Source organism: Pleurodeles waltl, chromosome 4_2 (assembly GCF_031143425.1).
Source record: "Pleurodeles waltl isolate 20211129_DDA chromosome 4_2, aPleWal1.hap1.20221129, whole genome shotgun sequence".
NCBI classification, from domain to species: domain Eukaryota; kingdom Metazoa; phylum Chordata; class Amphibia; order Caudata; family Salamandridae; genus Pleurodeles; species Pleurodeles waltl.
The window spans coordinates 89,635,231-89,662,711 of NC_090443.1; the positions used below are offsets into that span (position 1 = coordinate 89,635,231).

The 27,481-nt window shown below is 44.3% G+C and overlaps 1 protein-coding gene across 1 annotated transcript in view; it reads left to right on the forward strand.

Annotated features, from left to right (window-relative positions):
• The window catches only part of LOC138292289 (zinc finger E-box-binding homeobox 1-like), a 399,590-nt gene that overhangs the window by 191,484 nt on the left and 180,625 nt on the right, over positions 1 to 27,481 (forward strand). The gene's annotated exons all lie outside the window — the stretch shown is intronic.

Below are 27,481 nucleotides of genomic sequence, written 5' to 3' on the forward strand. Positions count from 1 at the left end.
CGTTGTTTCCCCTACACGATTTATAGAGACTTGCTCTAGTGTTCGTCACAATGACACACTGGCATCGGCCTGTGCATCCATCCGACTTGTGTCACATTTCATCGACTTCCCTGTCACACTCAAGGACATCAGGACATTCTTTTCTCCCCTAGAACTCTCTCGCTTCTTTACCGTCACACGAGCACACACCTCTCCCACAGGCTCGTTCCTCCACCATTGCAGGTCTTTCTTTGCCCCAGTCTGCCCCCCCCACCACTGACACAAAGGTACCTTTCTACCTCTTCTTTCCACTGCCCATGTCATTCTGTCCCTCTGTCCTTCTTCCGTTCCTCTCATGAAACACACAAGCAGGAACTGTCAAGGTATCTCTCTCCAGGTTACTGTTTCCCCCTCCTTCTGCCTCATTTATATCGCAATCTTTCACTCACACGCAATCCCCACCCTCCATCTCTCTTTGCTTCTGTTTTCTTTCGCTTCCCTCTCCCCACCCCACCCCTTCCCCAATATTTCTCCACCCCAAATCTTTCTCTCCTGCTTCTCCCCCACTTGTCTAGTTCTCTCCTCCTTCTCTCCTCCTCTTTCAGGCCTTTTCTCTTCTTGTCATTATTTCCTTCCTTCCTATCCCCCTCTCACTCTGCCTCACATTCATGGACTTCATTTAGGGGTCACCACGACCCCTGGCACTGCCTGTGCGACCCCTGGCTTGCCCTTTGCGACCCCTGGCACTGCCTGTGCTACCCCTGGCTTCAGAGGTGGCAAATTCGGTGCCAGGCACACAGTGGCAGATCCTCCCTTCGTCGACCTCAGATGGGACTCCACTGGCTTTGTTTTCTTTGAATTTGTATTATACTAATAGCGAATAATAAAAGATTATAAAATATTATTCACTCTTGATGTGATAAAAAGGGGGTACAATTAGCTGGAAAATGCCCATCCATGGCATTTGAGGTAAGTAAAAATGCTTTTAACTGTGTGATGTGTGCGTGCTTGCGGGTGAGAGTGTGCTTATGTGAAAGAGTGTGTGTTTAAGTGTGATTATTTATGTATGTGTAGGTGATTGAAAGTGGGGGGTCAAAGGGTGCGTGATGTCACTTCCGCTACTCCTGGCATTTTGATGAATTGACGTCCATGCTCACACTCACAGTCAAACCAGCTCTTTTTTCCGTGTCCTCTCTCCACATCTCTTCTTCTACATCGGCACCCGACATAGCTTTTTTCTCACGCTAGCTCGATATCACACAGTTATCATTACACACCATAGCTTTTTCCTGGTATCTTATCTGCACATATTCTGAACTCATCTGAGATTTTTGTAATTCTGCTTTTTGTTTGCCACTTTTTTATCTCTAGATCAGTGCGGTGCTCTTGCTGTGAATGCTGCAATTGCTAGGTGAGCTGATGTTCCCTTCACGAAAACCCGATAACACAAGTCAAGTCTTAGAGTTTAAAGCTTTACTCGACCATGAAGACGAGACGAAATAGAAACACTTTACCTGACAGTGCAAGAAAATGGGGACGGTGGAATCGAGGCGTGATGTTTTTTTTTTGGGGGGGTTGGGGGGGGGAGAAAGGGGGCTGATTTCGTCGGAGAGTTCGTTTGTGTATCACGCAGAAAGGATGAAAAAGTCCTTAAGGTGACAGTTACTTCAAGGCCATCACCTAGCGGCAAGACCAGACACAGATTCTGAAATCTGTGAATAAAGAAATATATGGGCTAATAAATAGCATGTGCACCTGTGTTCATATATACAATATATACGTCCCCCTCCACAATGTGGGTGCGCATCCTTACCAATCTCCTTTTGTGAAAAAAACAGATCACAATATAGCTTGGTTTTCCTTCTGCGCCCCTCTAAAGTTGAGCCAAAGGACGAGGAGACGCTGGCCAGACGCACGTGGCAAAGAGTGCTCCTCGCCAAGAATGAAAAGCCTTGGCCAATGGAAAGGAGGTCTTGGACTGGCATGTACTGCTTATTTAGTGATATTGCTTAGTTAGGGCCAGTGTTGTGCTGCTGCAGCACTGTGCCCACTGAATAACAGAACAGATTTTCCCATCATATTTCAAGCTGAAGAACTGAACCTCTAGATTTATGAATATAGGCTTCTACCATGCCATGAAGTACGGTCTCGGTGGTCTATCAATATCAAGAGCTTTGACGCTGATGCTTATTATCCCAGGTTGTAGGTCCAGAATCCAATATATGCTATTGATGGCATAAACGTGGTTTATCTTGAGTGATATATCTTTTGCCGTTTTACATAATGTTCATAAGCATTCAAGTCACCAGATCTTGTATGGCACCAGCTTCCCCCTATCCTCTGTTTTAAGTAGGCCAGCACACCAGAATGCTACTTCCTTTCTTCTTGGACCCAGATTCTTGAGCGCATGTTCCATTTTAGATTAGGCTCCTAGGGTCCATTTTTATTGAGTGCACCACGATGCTAGTTGTAGGTAGCCCAGTGCAGTTAAGGATCATTCCGTTTGCTCATTTAAATCCTCCTAAGGAAGTAACTTTCCGTCCTCCATACGTTGCCCCCCCACTATATCTCCTTTCCCAAAAGAGGGCCTCATGTAATCTTGCAGAACCTCGGGCGTTCCTGGAGAATCTCAAATAGCTGTTAATTCTCATAGTATGTAATCCTCAATATATTCCTGACTCTGTACCAAAGCCTTGCTCCCGTATTAAGGACTTTTATTCAGACCTTTTTCAAATATTTATAACGAAAAGCAAATCAACACAATCCCTCCCATATTTGCTGAAGCATCAAACACAGCTTTGAATGTCCTTGGTATACAGTTCAGAGAACTTAAGCCATTAGTTGAAAACAGTATGAACGAATATCAGGGGGACGTAGTCCACCTTTTAGAAGTTTCTTTCCTCATTTTTTCCAAGACAGCCTTGCCCCTTTGGAGTTCCAGATGAAACTATTGACCTTGATTTATAATTGTTTTTCTTCCTTTTTCTCAAAGTTTAAGGGAATGCCATTAAACATGTTGCTTTTGGTAAGATGTACGTTTTAACTTAATACACTCTCCCGTATTTAATCAATGGTTTGTTTCCCTATTGTTTTATACATTTTCCAAAATCCTTTCTGACTCCGTCAGTGTTCTTCCATAGAGCACTGGTAACTTCCTGCGTTATGGTAATGTCTTGGTATCTAATCTTCTGATGGACTAGCCATTATTTATATCCATGTTCCATTTCATAATCTCTGATTAATCTTCGTTAGCCTTACATCCTGACAATTCTTCATAGACAGTAGTTATCTAATTTAACCTATATTTCAGATATATAAACCATTACACTATCTGCATTAAGTGTCAGCTTTTCACTGAAGTGCCTACGCTTAAATGAAGCTATATTCTCTCCCAACCTAATGGTTTGCACTAAGGGATCACTTTGTATGTCAAAAAGGTTGGAGACGGAGAACAGCCTTGCCTAGTTCCCCTTCCTATACTAAATTCAGATGTTACATTCCTTTTGAGTTATCTCTTGGCTATAAGGGCCTTATGTAAAAACTGTACCGCTCTTGCGAGTACTCCTTTAATTCCAGAATGATTCATCACAGGCCATAAATACATCAATTTATTTCTATCAAAGGCTTTAGCTGTGTTGAATGTAATTATATCAAGAAACTTATGGGTTTGTTTTGCCAAATCTATTGACCCTTTTAAAGTATGTGTCAATTCCTTTATTTGTCTGCCTGGAATGAAGCCGTTTTGATCCACATGTATCAACTGCCTGACAATTCTGCTTAGCCAACTACCTAGAATTCCAGCGAAGATCTTACAATCATGGTTGAGTAGTGATATAGATCTATATGAGTCACATCTTCACGAGTCTTTATTTGGTTTTAAATAAGAACAATTGTGGCTTCAGTCCATTAGTAAAGTGCCTTTTGACAATCAGCTATGGTTGAATTCAAAATTATTTTCCAAATGGGAGATATTAAGGCCAGTAGCCCCTTATAGAGCTTTCCTGTAATACCATCTGGTCCAGATACTTTCCTAGTTTTTAGTCTGGTTAAAGCATATGCTATTCCTTCATCCGTAATAAAGCAGTTGAGTTCTTCCAGTTGTTGCCAGCTTTTGGCCATACAACCATTTTTGGGTTATTGGATTTTCCTGATATAGATCTTGATAATAACTCTGAAAAAATCTTCTCTCTTGAATCAGATGTAACTTGCTCATTCTATATATTAATGGGATTTTTATACTACTGTTTTTAGTGTTTGCTGTAGATTTCCAGGCCAAGAACGCACCACTCTTCTCTCCTAATTGCAATGTCTGAGCTTGCTAGCCGCCCACTGCTTCCATATATTGTCCTCCATTTCGATCCTATAATCTTGTTGAGCATTAATCTCATCATACTTTAATTCCCCTAACATATCTACAAGATACGTTTGAGTTTGCAGCTGCCCCTCAGGGTCCTATATCTTGTCCTCTATAGGCTGTTTACCTATCCGTTCAGCTCTGGTGTGACGTCTAGAAATATTTGTGATTATACTACTCAATATATATATTACAAGCATGCCCTCCAGCTCCGAAGGCGGTAGGACAAGATTAAAATTGAAGTATTCTTTAGTTTGATTCTTGATTTACTCGATAATATTATCATCAAGCATTAACTTGTGGTGCACCTATTGTAAATCTGTTTGAGGGGTTTTTCGCTTACGTCTTACAGATGCATACTTGGAGATATAAACTGGTGAGTATTTGGCCTTGATTGCATATCTAAATAACAGAGTATCTATGATGAAGAAATCCAGCTTCGAGAAGTGGAAATATTTGTTTGAGTAGTATACACATCCTCTCTCTGTTCCACCATGTGTTCTCTCCAGATGTCTCAAACCCCAAGGTCTGAGCCCTATTAAGAATATAACAGTGAGTTTCCAGAGTACTGCTTGTTGCCTAGTTGTGGATCTATCCGGTTTAATGTCTACAAAGGTATTAAAGTCTCCTTCATTAATTATTGGGGACTGAACGTTTAAGATATGTAAGACCAGAGTGTTTAAGGGACTGCAACCATCTACATATAGGCCATAATAGCTAGCGTTAACAAACATGTTCATTACAAAATTTGATTTTGGGAATAAGCTACCGGCCATATGAATCTGTATTCGACTGGGCAACTTCTGTATTCAAGACCTGATTTACCACAATTGATGCACCATTATAACTGCCAGCTTGATCTGAAGATACCACCTTCTTAAGTCATCTTTTCCCCTTGAACAATGTCGCCTATCAGCTACGGATTATATATGTCTCTTGTAACAACATTAAGGGCCACATGTACGAAGTATAGGTTTTGCGACTCGCAAATTGCGAGTCAGAACGACTTGCAATTTGCGACTTACAAAACCTTATGTTCAACAGTGTCAATGACTGTTTGCGATTTGCAAGGGGGTCACGAATGACCTACCTCATGAATATTCATGAGGTAGGTCGCAATTTGCCACCCCCTTGGGAATGGCTGCCCTCACAGGGATGGTGGCCTGCTGGAGACAGCAAACCACCATGTCTGTGACTGCTTTTAAATAAAGCAGTTTTTTTTTTTTTAATGCAGCCTGTTTTCCTTAAAGGAAAACAGGATGCATTTCAAAAACAAAAAATGAAAAGTTTTGTTGTCATTCTTTCAGAGCAGGCAGTGGCAGTGGTCCAGTTTGAAACTGGTGCTAACTGAGATTGTTTTGCGACCGCATTCGCAAAACAATCATACATGGGACTGCGACTCGCAATTAGGAAGGAAACACCCCTTCCTAACTGCAACTCGCAAACCCTTTTTGCGATTCGGTAAATAGTTTACCAAATCGCAAAAATGGGTCTGTACATCCCAAATTGCATTTTGCACGTCGCAAACAGTCCGATTCGCCATTTGCGATGTGCAAAATGCTTCGTACATGTGGCCCTAAGTGCGCATTGGACTATTTTAGGTATTCTAAAACCAGTCTTTGTTTCCTCCCAGTTCTCAGACCGTTCACATTCCATGTTCGCCTGTCTGTTCCTTTACATCTATTTAACTGGAAAGTGAAGCCTAAACTAATAACCAGCTGTTATAAATGAGGACTGTAGTTTTGTCTTTTTTATCTTCCCCCATGCTCCATCATTGTAACCTCCTTCTGTCTGTCCACTGGGAGCCCTCTCAATACCTCATGGCACCAAACCTAGTGCCACACGAGACACCTCTGTCTGGCGCGCTCCCAGTAATTAAAGTATGTGAGAGATACACTAAAAAATAAAACATGGAATTGGAGGAGAAAATGCGTGTAGACCGAATACTTTGTGCTGATGTTGCTTAATAACATGCTTAACTTATAAAAAAAGGTGATCCTATAAGGCTTAGTTGTTCCATTGTCATTGCTTTTCTTTTAATCTCAGCGATCAAATTATTCACATCCTCTGTATTTGGAAAGTTCTCCATTTTATTCTGCCACATGACTTGTCAGGGCTGGAATCCTCATTTACACATTTGCCCCTAGCTGCCATAATTCTCCTATCTGCTTGCCCAGGCCACACTGCCCCTCCTCTGTGGTGGGGCCTCTGTCCGAGCGGATTATGCAAGTAGAACCTCCAACGTCTAGCAACGTTTTCTTTAGGGCTATTTCCAATAGATGCTTCTTGACTGTGTACTTTAGAAAGCAGAATGCGATTTTTCTTGGCTTTTGCTTACTGGGTTTAAGCTTAAAAAGATCTGTATGTGTTCTCTGTATTTCTTTTTTTTTAGGTCTATTGTTAGGTCACCTCAAGTATCGTATAGTAAACGAGGCCCATCATAAAACTCTTGATATTGCTAACTCCTAGCCCTTGCGGTTATCTGCCTTTATTACTTCTAGAATGATTTTGTACGCTCCCGAGATTCTTCAAGGTGAAGTTTTCCCGAAACCTTAATTGTGCAGTTTCCTTAGCAATTGTCTTAACCAGGCCTTTTTTTTGCTGCAAAGCAGATTCCTATATGCTGGTTGTATTCCCAATGCCATCAATATGTTTCTCTAGTTTAGAACGTGCTTCATGGATCCTTCTGATTCCCCATCGGAGGTTTGCCCATAGGTTTGTAGGCACAGTCTCGGAGTGGAGGCTGAAGCAGAGGGAGTGGCACTGTGTACTGCATGTGCATGCATGTATGACGTCACAATGTTGGGTTTTAGCACGCATGCCTTTACCACACAATCTTTACAACACATTCATTGACCTTTTACCACACATTGCCCACCCCAAACCTTAAAAACACATTTATCACTCAATACCTTACCCACCCCTAAACCCTAGAAATACTCTTGCCACCCAATTCCCTTACCCACCCCTAAAACCTATAATCACCCTTACCACCCAATTCCCTTACACATTCCTAAACCCACCCTTACCACCCTATATTCTCACCCACCCTTAAACCCTAAAATCACTCCTACCACCCAACTCCCTTACATATCCCTAAACCCTAAAACACCCTTACCACCCAATTCTCTTACCCACCCCTACACCTAAAAACATCCTTACCACCCAGTTCCTTATAACTATAACTTGCACTCTTGCCATTAACGTCTAATTACCCCACATATTACATCAGTCATGACATCTTCTATGACATCATTGATAATATCACTGCAACATTTGCAATCAAAATATTGATGAGAAAAGTGTGCATGGTGGAGGCACGAGTTATAGTTACCTTAGGGTACGAATTATAGCTACTTGAGATAAGTATAGCTATAACTGCCGAATTTCTATGGTTTTGTGTGTGTAAAATTTGAACCTAACTATAACGTCCCTGTGACCTTTTGTTTTTTAGTGAATTTCTACGTTTAAAAAAAATTCTATTTCCTAACCACAACATCCCTGTAACTTTGTTTGTATTAGTGAATATGTGTGTGTGTTTATATATATTTATATATATATTTACTGAAAAAAACAAAGATTACAGGGGCATCATAGTTAGGAAATGGAATTTAAAACAACATAGAAATTCACTTAAAAAAACAAATGTACGAAACCATAGAAAGTCTCTTGTTATAGTTATAGTTATCTCAAGTAACTATAACTCATGTCCTAAAGTAACTTTAACTCACACCCCCACCATGCACAGTTTTCTCCCCCAAATTTATACTCTAAATTATACCATTATATGATCAGGGACGTTCTCAAAGATGTCATGAGTGCCATAATGTGTGGGGTAATTAGCAGTACATGGTGAGGGCGGGAGAGATAGTTACCTTAGAGCGCGAGTTATAGTTACTTGAGATAACTCTAACTCTAACTATATACATTTAAAATGTGAGCCTAAACTATAACGTCCCTGTAACCTTTAGTTTTTTAAGTGACTTTCCATGTTTTTTTAAAATTCTTTTTCCTAAGTGTAACACCCCTGTAACCTTTGGTTTTTTTCATTGAATTTCTATGGTTTTTGGAAGGTAAAGTAATTTTCATTACTATGCGTTAATCCAACCACTGCCACGCTTGACCTTTGAGCATGCGCGGTGGTGGTTCGCCGCAGAGCCTGGCCTTGGGGGCAGACCCTGCGGCCAACTCCCCTAACCACCCAACCTGACACTGTGCATGGCCCTTGGGCTGTGTGCGGTGGGAGTTGGTCGCGGCCTGTCTCTCTGGGTGTGAGAATATGTGTGAGAGGGTGTATCAGGGTGTGAGAGTGGCTGTGAGAATGGCTGTCTGGGTGTGAGAGTGGGTGAATGGTGAATCAGTGTCTGTGTGGGACTGCGAGTGGGATGTGTGAGGGTTTCAGTGGGTCTGTGAGTGGGTATGTGAGAGTGTGAGTGGGTCTGTGAGTATGTGCATCAGTGTCTGTGTGTGATAGCGTGTGTATCATTGTCTTAGTGGGTGCATCTGTGTCTGGGTGGGTCTGTGAGTGGGTGCGTTAGGCTTTCAGTGGGTCTGTGAGTAAGTGTGTGAGTGGGTCTGTGAGTGGTTGCGTGAGGATGTGAGTGGGTGCTCGAGTGTCTGAGTGGGTCTGTGAGTGGATGAGTGAGTGGGTGCGTAAGAGCCTGAGTGGAGTGTGACTGTGAGAAAGGGATTAAAAAAGAGAAACTGAGAGAGAGATATATATATAGAGAGAGAGAGAGAGAGAGAGAGAGAGAGAAGGAAGATAGATAGTTGTTTAGGCTTTAGTGAACTATATAGTTAGAATGAGATATTTCTGGACATATTGAAAATAAAAATGTATTTGTCAATTAAAGGATGAGATAACCTTTTATTATGAACCTGAAACATTCAAATTTGAAAAGAAATTAAAGTAGGGAATTGACTACAGACACATCTAGACTAGAACCCTCAACTTTCAGTATAGAAGTCTGACACTTAACCATTATGCCAAGGGTTACTCAAGGCTGTGCTGTCTTTTTCTGTGAAGTCCTTGCATGTAGAGACCATTGCAATGACTCTCTCTCTCTCTCTCTCTCTCTCTCTCTCTCTCTCTCTCTCTCTCTCTATCTCTCTCTCTTCTCTCTCTCTCTCTCTCTCTCTCTCTCTCTCTTTCTCTCTCTCTCTCTCTCTCTCTCTCTCTCTCTCTCTCTCTCTCTCTCTCTCTCTCTCTCTCTCCCATCCCATTACAGGATGGGAGAACAACACTCTACTACACAATCTATGTCATTCCACTTTACTCCACTCCACTCTATGACGTTCCAATCTGCAACACCCTACACCACTCCACTCTTTGACACTATACTCAACTCTACACCACTCCACTCAACTCCATTCCACTCTACAACACTCTACTCCACTCTACACCACTCAACACCACTCCAGTCTATGCCACTCCATTCTACTCCACTTTATGCCACTCCATGACACTTCAGTCCACTCTATGACACTATATGACACTCTACAACACTATATGACACTCCATTATATGCCACTCCACATTTTATCACTCCACTTTATGCCACCACACCACTCTATGCCACTCCACTTTACACAAGTCTAAGCCACTCCACTTCACCCCACTGTACTCCACTCCACTTTACAACACTTTACGCTACTGTACAATCCTCCACTCTACACCACTTTGTTCTACTCCACATTACACTTTACACCAATCAACAGCACTTTATTCCACTCTATGATGCTATACGACACTCTACAACACTATATGACACTCCACTCTATAACACTCAATGCCGCTTCATTCTTCTTGACTCTACGCCACTCAACTCTACGACTTTGACTCCATTTCAGTCTACCACACTCTACTGCTCTCTACACTGTATGACACTCAATGCCACCCCACTCTACAACACTCTACTCAAGGACAATCCACTTCACTCTAGACCACTCTAAGACAGTATACTCCACTTCACGCCACTCCACTCTATGACTGTCAGAACCATCTTTAGGGGGCCATGGTAAATGCAGTGGCTACTGTCCCCAAACGTGAGGGTGAAGCCTTTTACTCCTGATGTCCCAGGTCCCAACTTACTATGTATCCCCAGTAATTAGGCCAAGTACCCTTTCTGCACTTCACCCTCATGGTTGAGTCGTCCCAGCAGCACAAGGCTCCCTCGGGGGGAGGCGTGGATACAGATTAGCGAACACGGACTCACAACTCAAAATGCATACGGCAGCAGCAATAAATAATTGTCCAACCAAATACTTACTTTTATAACAAAAGAGAAGTATGTTATTTCACCATTTACCACATAAAGGAAAAATACTACATACACACAATTACACAGTCCTCCCCTGAGGTCGAGGATCTAGTGTCCCTCTGGCGGTTCCCTGTCCCACTCACTACTCTCTTTAGTGATCATGGTTATTTCCCATTCACTACTGGTAACATCCAGGGTATGCCCACTGGTAGTCCAGGTCTCACTATGACTCTGATTTGAAGTCAATAGTGCTCCAGCACTCTTGCTTAATTTATCAGTAAGTTCCCCCTGGGCTATCAGACTCAAAACATGTCTTACCCGCTCCAGAGGAAGTGAAGCGTTTGGAGTCCTAGAGTGCGCCCCTTCCACAAGCGCTTGCAATGGCTTCTGTCCAAGTCAGATGAGTTGGCAGCACGCTGACTCAGTGGCTGCACTCCGTTGGCCTATGCTCTCTATATCTTGCGGTCATGCTCCTGCCGCAATCTCAGGATTACTGTGGCTTCTTTTGCAGGGTAGGTGTTCATACACTCCCAATGAGGGTGATCCTGGTTCCACATGTGTGACAGTGCTCCCATGGTGTCCTCACTCATCCAACGAGGATGAACCAGTCGCCGACCTTCTTGCTTCCGGTGACCTGCAAGTCTCCACGCTCGCTGTCCACGGGCTACGTCCTGATCAACACGTCAAAGTTATCCACAGCAGCCCCTTCTGGCATAAAATGTACCGCACAACTGCTGCAAAAGGCTTCGGCCCTTGCGGCACCACAGACTTTCACCATGGCGGCCCCTCCTCGCATATGGGGTTGCCGCACCACTATCATACAAGATTTCAGCCCTTACCATACTGCAGTCTTTACCACTGCTGCCCCTTCAGCCTTAAGGGGTTGCTGCACTGCAGCTTCACAAGGCTTATGACCTTACAGCATGGTAGCCATTACCCCAGCTATCCCCACGGGAGCCTTTCCTGGCATACAGGGGTCACCGACTCAGTCCTGCACACAAGCAGAGACCCAATCGGTGCAGCAGCCATTTCCTCACACTTCAGACAGGGAGTCCAGTCTAGTTAACTGAACTCCTCACTGAACCTTGCACCACCAATGTTCTCCTCTTCTTTACAGGGCACACTGGTGTTGGCAAGTGCTGGTGCTAGGCTTCAGGGCAGGTGGTCTTGAATTCCCTGGGAAATGTCCCCTCACCCAGCAGGGAGACTTGCAGGCCTTGTCCCCCAGTCCTAGTCACAGGCAGAAGTTTTGCAGAGATTCTCCTCTTCACACAAGCCCATCTAGCGGCTTGGCAGATGATAATTTTTGGAGTCTCAACCGCTCCTTCTTATAGTCCATTTCCAGATACTGAATGTGATTTAGGATCTCAGTCTTTGAAGTTTTATGTTGGGGTTTTGCTAGTGCATGCTCCTCTGCTCTCTCTTACAGTCTGACACAGCAGGGATGTCTCAGAAGCTAATAGTTCCACAACACATGCCATGGAAGTGCCTAGAGTTCACACATGGATGTCAGCCAGACTTATATGTGCATCAAAAGGCTTGCCCAGGGCTCCTAGACCTATCATTTATGATTCTTTATTCAGCCCATCTCCTTCCTGAGATGTGAGCAGGCCCCTCCCTTGTAACCTTTCACTGAATCAAAGAGCACCATTTGAAGTTTACAGGGGAGGCCTGCCCCCCCTCCCAAGTGTGGGTCCCACCCAGTTTACAACAAAATACAGCTATCCACAAATATGTCTGGAGGGCGGGATCCCTCTACATTCACTCCATGTTTCACCACGCAGGTCTGGGTCTCCCAGAAAGGAACCCAGTGCCCTTATGTACCAATAACAGGCACACATACGCCCAGTGCATGTATACAGCATACACGCACTGTACGGTACTGTATCTTCCATTTACTGTACCATTTAGAGCCACGCATATATCCAGCACTTGATTCAACATACACATACTGCTCAGCACTGTATCCTCTATGTACTATAGCACCCACAGGTTCACATACACCTAGCACATGCACTCATTCTGCACACACTGCACTCCTCATAAATTGTACCTCTCAGGTACAAATAAAACCACCACATGCACTTATCCTGCATGCACTGCACACTTCTTGTATTATATCACTCATAGGTACACATACACCCAGCACTTGGGCTTTATCCTGCACACACTGCACAGCAGTACATCCCACTTGCTCTCTTTTGTTCTGTGGGTATACTTGTGTCTCCGGTGCTTTTGCAGAAGCTGAGAGGGGAGAATGGCCGCTGTATGAGATGCTGTCTCACCTGCTTGCATTCAACTTTTCCCATTCTCCCCTGCACCTGTACTGGTACTGGCACCTTCATCGTGGTGGCTCCAGAATGGAATCCAAATGCAGGCTTCTCGGTCATGGTGTGTCAGCTCTGCCACATACCACCAGTGATGTAGAGTGGGTGTATCATTCTCTCCATAGGTCTCCCCATTGGAACGGTCTCTAGTGTCCTCCATCAACAAGGCGGACACTATTTCGTCCGTAAAAAGCTAAATCAGGTCCTTGTTCTTCCTGTGGAAATGGCAGGACCAATTCTAAATGTTTGCCCCATAGCTGAACATTACAAAGTATTTAAGGTAAAAGTGGGCTACAGTGTCAGAACATAAGGATTAGTTCTGTTGGATTAACATAGCTCATGAGAAACAGAGGGTTGGTCACTGGTGCTAATCGGAACACATGGCACAGCAGGTCACAGTAACAGAACCAGGAGATGAGAATACTAATCAGATGACTAGGCGTAGTTCTCAATTTGGGCTGCCTCGGCATGCGCCCCTTTTGCTGTGTTGCCAGACATTTTCCACTCTCTCCATCTGAGACTGGCCTCTCATCTCCCTGTAGTGCTTAGTCATCACAGGGTTCCTTATTCTCAACATCACATGTTAAACACAGGGTTATCGTCGTCCAGTCAGAGGACTCCTTGGTGTGCCTTTTCAAAAGGCGAAGCCAAGTATGCGTGGAACAGAAACAAGCCTGAATTAGTTTCCAAGGAAATGGACAGCTGTATAATGATCAATGTCTATTTGAGGGTAACATAAATATGTGAGGTGAAGTGAGCGTGTAAAGGCAAATGAAGGTATGTTAAAACTGTAAGAGATACCACATTAAACGTTAATATGGTGTTTCTCATGGTAGGGTTAAAAAAACAAAAACAAGGTTGGAGCTTGTTAGAAATTAGGTTTCTGGTTGGCTAGGGTACGCACCTAAGCCAGGCAGAACCCACCCACTCTAGTAAGGGCAAGGGAGTTACACACCCAAGATAACCCCTGCTCACCCCCTTGGTTGTTTGGCACGAGCAGTCACGCCTATCCCAGAAGCAATGTTTAAAGTGTTTGCACAACACACACAACACTCATGACGCAATACCACATCACAAAGGAAACACAACTCCAAGTTATATAAAAATAAACTATATTGTACACAACATCATTAGACCAAATACAACAAGTTAGTAATACCCTGCTACCCAAGCAGTTGTCAGAACATTACACAGTACTGTTACTGTGCAGAAACCAGCAGTAGTCACTTATAACACACAAGTTACTCATTATTCTGCAACATAAGCAGTATTCAGGAAAAAACATTACTACAATAATGCACGTCATTAGATCCTCATAAATGCCCATACCAGGAACATTAGGAAATTTATGGCATGTCACTAAAGCATATTAGAATAGATGCCCATAAAAGGATCATTAGATGGTATAGAGTGCAGCAGACAAACCACATTATTGTTATTGCCCATAACAGGAGCATCATACACCATATGGCAAGTCATAAGAGCACAACAGCATAAATGCCCGTGAAAAAGAGCATCAGAGTATACCTGTCAGATCAGGGAAACAACATTACCCCTAATAGATCCTCTTCAGTCCATTTCCGGCAAGGGGGGCCCCCAACGGTTTTCAGTGCAAAAACGGGGGAGCCACATAGTGATAGGAGAGCGGGGTGTCACGCACCCCCTCTGTGCTTGGAGATGGGCTCGTCCGGGGGCCGGCGCCCAAACCGGGGCACTCCTTGGCCTTGTGGGCCCCCCTGGTCAATGACCAGCTCTCCCGGGGGGGACCAAAGAGCAACGGAAAAGGGTCCCAGCGGTGTGGGGGGCCTCCGATGAGGCTTCTGACCCACCCGCGGCTCCTACACAACTACGGGGGCCCAGTGGGATGAGCCTCCTGGCTCCAATTTAGGCCATCACCTCCCTGGGGCCAGGGGAGCCTCCTGAGGGACTGCTGAGGCTGCAGAAGGAGCCCTCTGGGGCTCCAGATGGGCACGGCCCCTCTACTTGGCTAAGGGGAGCCCTCGGCACTCCTGCCTGATTAGAAGGTGACTTGCTTTTATCCCCGGTTGCGGTATCGAAAGACACCAGAAGTGGATGCCTGGGTGTGCCCCAGGGGCACAGCTGGACAGCCTCCCGTGCCCACAGGGCACCAGCGGGAGTGCTCCTGCACCTGTCTTCACCTCACTCGTGTCCCAGGGGCAGTTCAAGGAGAGCGCTTTGAACGCACTCCTCAATCTCGAAACGCGCAGGTCGTAGCGGTGATTTTCAATGGAAGAAGCTCTGTCAAGGTGCTAAATTATATAAAACAAAAGCACTCTCCAGGTGCTTCGGTAGATTCAAAGAAGGCACTCTGAAGGCGCTATGTAAGAATGAAAGAGCTCTTCCTGCGCTTCAAGCAGGCAATGGCAGGGGTCAGGGGCACAGCCCCCAGCCCCTGGGGACACAAAGGTGGAGCACAGGGCGGCCGGGCCCAGCAACAGGCCAGCCCAAAGGGGATGCAGACAGTGGCAGTTTCTCCAAGTGACCCAGCAGGTCAAAGATCAGCACAGCAGCAGCAGTCCAAGGCAGTTCCTGGTGAGTCCCTCCAGCAGCATTCTGTGTCCAGTTCTAAGTATGTTACAAGTGTTTCAGTGTCTCCTGTTCATGGGGAAAATCCCCTGTACTTATACTCAGTTTTGCAAAGGTTTAACAAAGAGGGGGAGAGGAGGTCCAACCAGTTACAACTGGTTCCAGGAGTGTCCCCTCCTTCCTCCAGCACAGGCTCCAGACATCAGTTGGGGGAAAATGAGCCCTTTGGGTGAGGTCAGGGCACAGCCTTTACAGATGCAAGTGTGCACGCCTCCCCTTCTCTCAGCCCAGGAAGACCATTCAGTGTGCAGATGCACCTCTGTGACACTTCCACCCTCCGTGTACAGGCTGTCTGAAAAGCATGCACAAAGCCCAACTGTCACTCTGCCCAGACTTCGATTGTAGTCAAGCTGCAAGACCCCAGAGTCATAAGCACAGAGAAATGCTCACTTTCTATAAATGTCATTTCTGTAATGATAATAAAAAATCCACCTAGTCCAGTAAGCAGCATTTCTCACCACTATTACAACCATACCAAACATGCCTGCGCAACCCCTCGTAGGTCAGACAATACCCCCTAGACATAAGGCAGGGCATTTCCAATGCAATCCTAGGAGTAGGCAGCACTCACAGCAGTGAGAAACCAAATAGGCTGTTTGTCACTACCAGGACAGGCCACGCATCCAAGCACATCTCCTGCCTTCTACATATACAGCACCCTGCCCATAGGGCTAGCTAGCGCCTACCTTAGGGGTGACTTACATGTAGTAAAAGGGCAGTTCTGGGCCTGGCAAGCAAATTTAGATGCCACCTCCCTGTGATGGAAAACTGCGCATGCAGGCCCTGCGCTTACAGGCCTGAGACAGGTTTGAAAGGCTTCTTCTGTGGGTGGCGCAAGCAGCGCTGCAGGCCCACTAGTAGCATTTAATTTACAGGCCCTGTCATAGGGGTACCACTGTACAAGGGACTTACATGTAAATTAAATGTGCCAATTAGGTATAAGCCAATCATACCAACTTTAGAAGGGAGAGCACCTGCATTTTAGCACTGATCAGCAGTGAAAAAGTGCTCAGAGTCCTAGAGCCAACAACAAGAGGTCATAAACAATCGGAGGAAGGAGGCAAAACATCTGGGGATCAACGTGCAAAATGGGCCAGGTCCAATAGGGCTGCTACTAGCAAATGATGTACCCAAGTGGCTGCAGTCTCTAACTGTGATCAGGTCAACATGTTTTGCTTCCAGTGGCTCCAGGAAAGGATCCACGGCCCTTCTTCAGGACCAAAAATCATAGGATTTTACCCCAAATCTAAAATGTGATATGTACATGTATATATTCCCCCAAAAACAAGATACCTGGATGAGTTAAAGATAGGGAACATATCCTAGGTCCCAATGAGGTCTCCAGATCGAAAGAAGTGGTATATACACACCTGGGGTACTAACTGGTGTACGGTTTAGGAGGTATGCACAGCAGGAAGGGAAAGAGAGATGGACGTAAGAGTTACTAACAAAGGCATGGGGTGGGGTTAGTTGTGGACAATGATTATATGGCTACTTCCCTATACGTGGAAAATGTAGGACTTTCAGGATGCTAATGTGAAATATCTAAGTGAGAATGGTACTAGGACTTGCATATTTGCTTACTCGTGCGCCTAGACAGTCCCTTCAGAGGGTTAAGCAGCCAGTCTAGAGATCTTTCTGTAACCTACATGTCACTCATGCCTTAACAGTGTGTTCAGGTGCTCTTGTACTAGCCGGGCCTGCAGGACATGTTTTGCTCAGAACGGAAGATTCCAGTTGCAACATTCTGTGAGAGTGAGAAGCTTGCTTTGCGAAGGCTATCCTGTACCAGTTCTGTGACTAAACAAAACATGCTCCCAGATAAAAGAAGCAAGGTCCATTGCTCTACCTTCTATTTTTAACCTTGTGTCAGGGAGACACCAGTAAAACCATTTATAACTCTTCAACAAGCAATTTTAATATACGTTGGCAAGCTTAACAAAAGGAGAACATGCACAGTGCACAGTGTTGTAATCAATGATGTAATTTTAGATGTCAGCAGAGATGTTATGAAATATGTCATAGAACATGTCAAGAGTGATGTAATATGTAAGGTCATAAGCATGCATGGCATGGTTGCGAGTTATAGTTACTTCATTTAACTATAACTGGTGAATTTCAGTGGTTTTTGAGTTACACGTTTTCATCTATAACATCACTAACTTTTTCAGTGAATTTTTGAGTTTCTTTAGTGTAAGGTAAGATACTTTTATCATATCTAACTACACTGTCACATAACCTTAGTTTTTCTGAAGAGAAGTAACAATATAAAAGGGTGTCCTTTTAAGTGAGGCCGATCTACTGGCTTTGTAAAAAAAGATCAGAACACCAAAATATGAAAGGCATGCCTATTGGCTTTATCAGGAGATCCTTCAGCAGATCACAACATATAAAGCAGACCTATTGGCTTCGTCAATAAGTCAACATAATAATTTCTCAATAAGCGTAATCCAATGAATCCCTCAGTAATTTACACATGACAATGCTCAATTATAATATTTGACGGAATAATAATATTTAAAGTAAATCACTTTTATTCAAAATAACCATGAACATGCATTTGAGTCTTTCTTTTACACTCTTCAGGCCACAAAATGCAGCTATCAGGCCAACCACAAGGGGTCCCTGCACTCCAGCTAAAGAGTGTACAACTCCAGCTTGGAGTGCTTTAAAAATGATGGTAGGCTTTCTTGGGGTCATGCACACAATGACATGGAAGACTTTTTAAAACATTCCTAGAGGCACTCTTGCAGCCTCCCAGAACACTTCTAGACTGTAGATGGTGCCCCTGCCTCTCCTTGGGGCACTACTACAGCTCGAATACTTTAAACAAAGCTTATGTAGGCCATTATGAAGCACTTTTGGGAAGGAGCAGTGAATATGAAATGAGTGGCACTGGTACTTCAGTACTGAAGCAGCAAAGCTGTGACTAACTTTTATTTTATTTTATTTTTTATTTTAGGTTCCCCAATACAACCCAGGGATCCCACAGTATACTTTTTTTTATTTCTTGTTGTACCTCAGCGAGCCCTCTTTCACCCTGCTGCAACTTTTGTTTTTTTGGTTCCATTGTGGGTGCCCTAGTCCCACCCTGAGCACTCAGAGCCATCTTTTCTATTTCAAATTACTGCAGCTGGGGAGCCCACTCCAGTGCTGCTGAGCAGGCTCTCCACCTTCCAGCACACTCAGTGCTGGCATGGGAATAAGCATATTCCTGCTCCCTGTCCACTCCAGGGAGTGTATCTATGGTACGAGTCCAATGATGACGAACGGGAGGACATACCTCATTGTGGTGGGGGCATGGTGGCGCCATCCCAAACATTTATGTGCTTTGGGGTGTCACACGGATAGGGTCCCGGGACCCCTTAAAACCTGTACTGCTCCTGGAAGAAAGGGTTCCTGGGGGCTTTATCTGCCTTGGGGAGGGGATTCAATGCAGGTCCTCAGTCAAAAAGTTAGCTGATGAAAGCTTGTTCCAGTCTGTCCTGCTGGATATATTCTTCTGGGAATGGAAGACTGCAGTTCCTACCTTCTGTGAGAGTGGGAAGATTATTTTGCTGCTGCCATCCTATGCCAATTCTGTAATGAAACAAAACTTGCACTGCTGTTGCCTGATTTTTTCATGTGTCCTTTGATGGGGAAATCTTGTAACTTCTGCTGCCCTAATGTCGTCCGTGTTCTGAAAGGGTTACACTTGCATTGTTTCTGCCCAAGGTGTATCTGTTGTATGAGGAAGGGGTGTTTCCATTGCTAAGTGAAAATGCTGGCTGGGGAGCTGCCAGGGGCCGTGAAGGCCTTGGGGTACCCCCACTCCCCCCCATGATTTAGGAAGTTTTGGGTGCCCCACGTGATCACCAGGGCACCCACTTTCAAAAAATATCTGTCTCCTCCTGACAACACATACAGATGTGTGCTCAGAGCTATCAAGGAATGTAGGGTCCTTGCATCTCCCCCATGGTTCCTGATGATTTGAGCAGTTTTGGGTTCCTGTGTGGGGCCCAAGGAGGAGGGCAGGTTGGTGAGGAAACTGCAGGTAGATAGAGTATCCACCAGAAAGATTGTTACTGCAGGTAAATAACTCTAAGCAACATTATTGTCTGTACATCACACAAAAAAGTTGCTCCATCTGCCCGAGTATGCAGACTTGGTGGAACGACAATGCGCTGAGAAGATGACACATCCCATCTTCAGTGGCAGCTGAAAGGAACTTAGGTGTCCCTGCTCAAGCAGGTAGGTGAAAGCCTTGGAGATTTGGGTCGAGAACCATTCATCCAGAGTGGGAGAAAAGGTATTTCCTGAATGAAAGGCGAAGCGGGGACTTGTGGAGAAGCAGAGAAGGTTTGCATACCGGACCTGAACAACTTGAGCCCTATCTTGGTGAATCTTCCTTGGAACTCGAGGAATCAAGGGTATGGAGGAAATGCGTAATGTAGCTGAATGTTCCACCTCAACTGAAAAGTGACCCTAAGGCACCCCACAACAGATACTGGAGAGCGTAGAACTGCTGGCTTTGAGCATTTTCTGAGGAAGCCAACTATTCTACCTGAGAGCCCCACTGGGGGAAGATGTGTTTGACTACTTCTGGCGGAAGATGCCACTCATGACTGGCAAGATAACATCAGCTCAAGCTGTCATCTCTGGGATTCAAAGACCCTTCTAGATGTTTGGTAGTGAGCCAGATGCGTTGACAATGTGCCAACACCACAATCTTGCTGCTTCCAGGCAGAGGACCTGAGACCCTACTCCCTCTTGCTAGTTGATGTACCGCATTGCTGTTATGTTGTTCATCAAGATCTGGATGGATAGTCATTGGGCAGAGGGAAGGAGGGCCTTGAGCACCAGACAAATTGTCCACGGTTCCAGCAGGTTGATGTGAAGGACCTGCTTTTGAAGACCAGATGCCTCTTATCTCCAGATCCTCCAGATCGACTCCCTACCCTACGGTAGAGGCAATGTCATTACTGTTGTCACAGTTGGGGGGGGTGAAGGCCATGCCACAGTTCAGGTTCACTTCTTTCTCCCACATAACCATTTCTTCCACAGCACTGGAAGAGATCACAGTGGAGTCCGACAGGTCTCCGCCCTACTGACACCACTGCAGGGCCCTCACGTGCCAATGTGCATGAGGGACTAGGAGAAAGAGGAAGCCAGCAGACCTAGGAACCTTAGGACACTAGGACTGGAACTTGTGCACCTTGGTGAAAGGATGGGGCTTTTTCTTAGATGTCAACGATCCTCTGAGGTAGAGGAAAGGTTCTGAGAAGGGTAGTGTCCTGTATTGTCTCTATGAACTGGAGCTATTTGGCGGCCCTCAAGTGAGATTTGGGCTTGTTGATAGAAAAGCACAGATCGTACAGCAGAGATGCTGTCAACTGCAGATGGCGTAACACACCTCTAATGAACTGTCTTTGATTGGGCAGCAGGGGCGGCTGGTGTTCAAGGGCTAAGGTGCTGCGCCCCTAGCCTTTTCTGGCCTCTCTAGGGAAGCATATATTTAATTACATGGTGAAAGTAAAGCATTTTCTGCACAACATTTTCCGAGTGAAAGTTGTGCACTTTGAAAAGTCCCACTGCGCCTGCGTCAGTATGTGGCTGAAAGCTGCATAGTGGGGCTGACAGGGCTTGCCCACGCAAAGCCCTTACATTTTCTCAGAACTCAGTGACGTCCCTGGCTTATCTCCTCCTCCACCAGATGCCCTGATAGTAAACAGCCTGGAGCGTTTTTTGTTCAGCCCAGGTTTCTGAAAACTTCATGTCACTCCGATATTTTTATCCACCCTTTCCTATTTACTCAAATGGTGGGGTGTGATCAGAAGGGTCTATGTACCAGAGGTCACATTTTAGTAAAAAAATGTGGCATTGCGCAAAGAAAATCCCCTTTTGCTGCATTACAAGCAGTCTGTGGCAGAGAAATTGAATAAATACAATAAATAACTCCATCCAGGGCTCGCTGGGAGACAGGAGTGTGACCTGAAGACCTCAAGTCATAAATATGCCAAAGACAACCCTGCACACAAGTAAATCTGCTCTCTTAGCTCTCTTCTCCCTTCACTGCCTCTGTAGGTGATTTCCTCTCTCAAAGACAGTAATGGTTCCAGTATTTTGTCATGGCTAGTTATGCTCCTTTTATTTCTTCTGCAGACTAATGACGTGATATGTCATATTAAACATGTAATCTGCAGCTCAAATAAACGTGTACCTTTTATCACTGAAACTGCTGGATACTGGATGGGTGAGGCAATGTGTGTTTGTTTGAATAAGTGTTTGCAGGGCTTGACTGAGTGGCTGAGAAAATGAGGGTGTCTGTGTATAAGAGTTGTGTGAATGGCAGTGGATGACAATGTGGATGAGTAAATGGGTAGGTGACCAAAGGCAGTGGGTGAGTAGGTGAATGGAAATACGTGCGTAGTGAGGCTCACTCACAAGGTGCAATTCCGTCTTGTATTTGTGCCCCACCACTGCTTTCAGTCACCAGCCACCAATGTTAGGCAGTTGTCTGGGTACATAAAAACGAGGATGCCTGACCTTCTGAGATGGGCTGCAACCACTGTCATCATCTTTGTGAGGACTTGAGGTGGCAATATTTAGCCAAATGGAAGTACTGCAAACTGGTAGTGTGTAGAACCGACCACAAACACTTCTGGTGTAACTGCAGGATAGGGATGTGGAAGTACGCATCCTGCTGGTCAAATGCCAGCAGAACTTGAGCTATGGTCAACATCTTGTGATTTTCCTTTTTGAAGGAAGCAGTTTAGTTTGCTGAGGCCCAGATTTAGATGCAGACTGCTGTCCTTCCTGGGCACCATGAAATAACATGCATAATATCCTTGGCCCTTTGCAGTAAGAGTGCTGCCATCTCCTGCTGTAGAATGAGCAAGTGGTCTGACGGGGCGGGGATGTAAGACAGTGAGAAATAGGGGTTGGAGCCAAGAACCTTTTTGGTCCAGGTAATGTTAAGTGAACGGACCTCAGATTTATCCTTATTGAGGGTAAATCCTGAAAACAAGGAGTAATCATCAATCCAGGCCATAATTTCAGGGATAGCAGTGTCTGCAAGTGCTGTTACTATTAGGATGTCAGCCGTGTAGGCCATCGTTTTAAAGGAAGTGCCATTTATGTTTAGCCCAATTGAGTTACTTCTACTGGTGAATTTTTAGTTTTAGCAATCTGTAATACATGTCCGAATAGCCTAATATTGTCATTGGAGAGCCTGCCTTTGAAGATTCCAGCTTGATACAGGCTGATCAGACTTAGTAACATTGCTTTGGTATATTTAACCAGAATTTTAGTGTAAAGCTTGCAATCTAAATTAATAGGCGAAATTGGTATGTAGTTTTTAGGATCGGTGTGATCCTTACTTTCTTTAGGTATTAGAGCTGTAATCGCTTCTGCAGTGGTCCCCCCAATGTATCCGGTTCCTGCATAGTCATGAAAGAGGCCTAATAGGGTAGTGAAAGCAATCAATGAACAATTTGTAAAATGAGCAATAAGGCCACCTGGTCCTGGGGCTTTCCAAAGTTTATGAGATTTGATAGCTGATTGTAGCTCCAAATCAGTAATGGTCTCATTGAGTAGAGACTGGCGTTGGGCATTCAGTTTAGGGAGATTGAGTTTGTTGAGGCATGTCAAGCTATCTGAGGAATTAACACTGGTATTATCATCGTACCATGTCCTGTAGAAATCTAGAAAGACATTGGATATTTTATAAGGGACTAAGTATAATTGTCTCTCCTTGTCTGTGATAGGGGTCATTTGTGAACTGTTTTGTCTGTGCTTTAAGTAGCAGGCTAGAACTTTACCAGTGGTATTACCAGCACTCAGTTTTATTGAGTTAAACTTGGTCACCCATTGACCAGCCCTAGTGCTCAAGATCTGAGTAAATTCATATTTTTTCTGGTTTAAGATGCCCAACAGGAGGATGCCCTTCTTGGAGTAACGTCTAAATTCTAAGGCCCATATTTATACTTTTTTAGCGCCGTATTTGCGCCGCTTTTTAACGCAAAAGCGGTGCAAACTTACAAAATACAATTGTATTTTGTAAGTTTGCGCCGCTTTTGCGTCAAACAAAGACGCAAATGCGGTGCTAAAAAAGTATAAATACGGGCCTAAATGTTTAATTTTGGGTTCCAATTTTTCAATCTGCCTATTTGCAGATTTATTAATATGGACGCTGATACCAATGATCACTCCCCTAATAGTGGGCTTAAAGGCACATCCCAATGTATCTGGGGACAGCAGTCGTTTGGTGGGTTTTCATGAAAGAAGTTTGTATGGATCATCTCTAAATGGGCTTTGTCTTGTAAGATGTCAGGGTTGGGTCTCCAGGAATTATCCGTTGAGGTAGTTGCGGCCCAGTTTAGCAAAGCAAAAATGGCTGAGTGATCTGATATCAATCTGGGTTTAAGGAAAGAATCAGATATCATTTTTGCCAAGTTGTTGGATACTAATATGTGGTCAATACTGGAGAGTGACTGGTGGGGGGAAGAGTAGAAAGCATAATCTCTGGTGTCTGGATATTGAATATGCAATGTGTCTGCAAGAGAATAGTTGGAATATATTTTATGGCGAAATTTATCGTATGAGGACAATCTGAATTTGACTCTTGAACTGCGGTCAATGGTCAGGTCAGATGGAAGGTTGAAGTCACCCCTCCATTATCAGTTGGGAGTCGTTAGGAAGTCTGGCGATTAGTTCATTGATGTGTTTCCAAAAGTCTATGTTGCTTGTATTAGGCACATAGATGTTCAAAAAATAGAATTCTCTGACAGAGAGGCACATTTACTCCGGGTCATCCCTATGCGGTGTGTGAAGAAACGCATATGCTAAGGGTGTCTTGCGATGAGATCCTACTCATATAGATAGTGTGAATAACGCAAATCATGGTAATCTTGAACATGATCTGGGAGACAAGGCAATCAAAAGAAAGGCATGAAAGGAGAAAGGAAAAAATGAGATGCAACAAACATTTGGAGCTCACCAGATCCATAAACCACCCTCACCGACCCTACCCCAACCATCCCACCCAACATGAAAAAGGACTCGCATGGGACTCAAAGGAGATCAATCGTCTCCCGGGTACCACGAAATGGATTCAAAAATATGTAAATGAGCCCAAATATAGACATGTTGATACAAATGTGCATCACAGCCTGAGCTTAGATACAGCAATGAAGGTGGGTAGACAACACTAACATACTGAACATATAAAGTGAGGATCCAATTCCAAAACAGGTAATTAGGCCAACTGGCCTAACAATTGACAGAATATAAAAATCATCAGTGAACATGAACTGACACAAAACAGAGACTATCAGCGTTTACTTCTTTCAAGTATGGGGTCTTCTTGTGAAGTGAATAAGAGGTAAACAGTTGGTCATAAAGGGAAAGAATTGGTGGCATTGTCAGTCATCTTGGTCTAATGCATTAGGCAGCCGAAGGCTAAAGCCAGTGAGTGGTAGTAGGAGGGATTCTCGTCTAAAAGAAAAGTTAGCAAGGTGTTGCAACACTTTTGGTGTACTAAAAGGACATTCTATACCACCGCATAGATGTATTAGGGGAAGGGAACCGACTACGGTTGTGGCTTATGAAGTATCATTACATGAGGGGCGAGTATTTATAACATCCAGCTTAGTAATGAAGAAACAAGATATTAATGACAGGTATGATCAGTGAGGTTGTAGAATAAGCCTGCACATGTCTGAAATGGCAGGGTGTGTTGCGACATAAGCAAATGAGAGCAAAAAATCATGTTAGGTTAGTGTTTGCAAGCAAAGTCATACACCGTTTATACAAGTATCACAGAGTCACCAGAGGCACTAAACAATTGCATGTCCAAACTGAAAGGAGATAAAGCAATATAGAAGGTGAAGATAATTTACAAGGTCCCTGTGTTAAGAGGGAATGTATCCATCTCAGCTTCTTTTATGTTATCTAGGAAGGAAGCCAAGTGTTGTGGTCGTAGAAAAGGTGTGCTGATTCTTTGTAGGTGAGACAGAGCCTTGTGGCTCCTGAGAAGGAAAAGGGGATGTTCATGTTCCGTAGTCCAGGTCTGAGGGAAAGGGACAAACGAGGAAGCTTTTCCTCATTTGGACAGTGGGCCTACCGTAATCCTGCAAGATGGTCATCCTTCCCAGGTGATACACTTTTTCTTAAATATGAATTCCAAAATTAGTTTCACATGTTGATAACGCAGGGGTTTACATATTATTGACGTAGGCCAACCACCAGAGGCAACACAATCATTTTGCCATGTGGGAATAGGGTGCGCTCTCAATCAAGTTCAAAACAGTTATCAAATAAGATGTTAGTATTGCGAGGAATCCAGTCTTCAAGAAAGGCAATGCAAGAGCCATATTGTCTTTCACTGTTTCCTGGAAGCCTAAAAATCTTATGTTGCCCCATCTGTTTCTATACTCAAGTTCGGCAATAGCTTGTTGCATCGATGTAGAGGTTTTGTGTAGCGAGCTGAGGTCTTTTTTTTGTAGAGATTTATCCTCCTGATAGCCTATGCACTGTTCAGCAGCAGATAGTTTGTCTGTTATTTGCTTGATATCAGATCTCATACCAGCCACATCCTGCTGCATGATGTTCATGCTGACTTTTGTTGTCTGAGCGAGTTGTAAGATGTCGAAAAGTTTTTTAAGGGTGGCGTGCATTGTGTCCTTTAACTCAGTTTTGTTCATGATGAAAGGTCAGAGGCTCTGACTTTCTTCTCTGTGTGGCTGTTTTTGAGTCTTTCTTGGCCATCTTAGCAGTCCAGCCTCTTCAGAGCAAGAATGGGGTTGCAAGACCCTTCGAACTGAGATAATGAGGTCCTCACAAGTGTTTCCACTCTGCTCGGGTGGTTTCAGCATAACTTACATTATAAGTGTAACCAATACCATATGACTTTGGTGTGGGTACATATGTATATCCTGTAGCACTATATTTAATTATGGAGTTGCAGCCTCCTGAACAGCATAGTAGAATTACAGCCTCTTGAATTGGTGGTGTGAGATTATGTAAGGTGCTGCTCATATGATGAGTCTGTCATGAGTAGGCCTGGAGTGGGAGGACACTTACAAAGAGGCCGTAGTTTAGGTTGCACAGCTCTTAACTGGTTCTGACCAGGATCACTGTTGACTGTATGCAGATTTTTTGGGGCAGAAATCCGCCTGATAGAAGTAAACTGGAGACACTCACTGCCCTTTGGTAGCAGCTGGGCATGAAATCAGGGGCTCAGTGCAGCAGTTGTCTTGGGCCGGGACGATCGCACCAGGCTCAGTCTGTGATTTTGCCACGCTAGTATGCAGGAGTGGCTATGCTGAAGGCCACAGGTGGCCTGCTTCCAGGGCGTGTTATACCTTTGTTACCCAGCTGAGTGGGAGCGTTACTGCCATGGTGCAATTAGTGGCAGAAATGCAGCCCTTTAAATTGGTACGTGCAAGATTGTGTAGAGCAGTGGTTCCCAACCTTTTGACTCCTGAGGATCCCCACTGAATCACTACTAGAAGCCGGGGACCCCCAAGCAATTTGTACAATTTAAATTTCAAACATTAAAACAGTAATTCGCACAAAATACATAAACAAGTACACACCAAACAAATACTCGAATTGCTAATTATATAATTATTTTATATTGAAAAAATATGCAAAAATCTAAACATTTTAATGGGAAGGTTGGTGCTGCATCTTGGCAACTAACCTCTCCATATTTGGTTTTGTTTAGGAAGGCTGAATCCTCAGGTCAGATGCTACATCTCCCAGGCGATTTCTGTTTTTATTTTTTAGGTATATAAAATCTGAGAAAGCTTTTTTCACATAAATGTGGTGGGGAATGGAAGTAAAACCACAAGAGCCTCTCATATCGACATAGCCTTTCTGTCACATGTAATTCATTTGTTATATAGCACCTCTCATACTACTGTAGGGTGTTGGTTCACTTTACAGGGGCCTACAAGGTGCAGGATTCACAT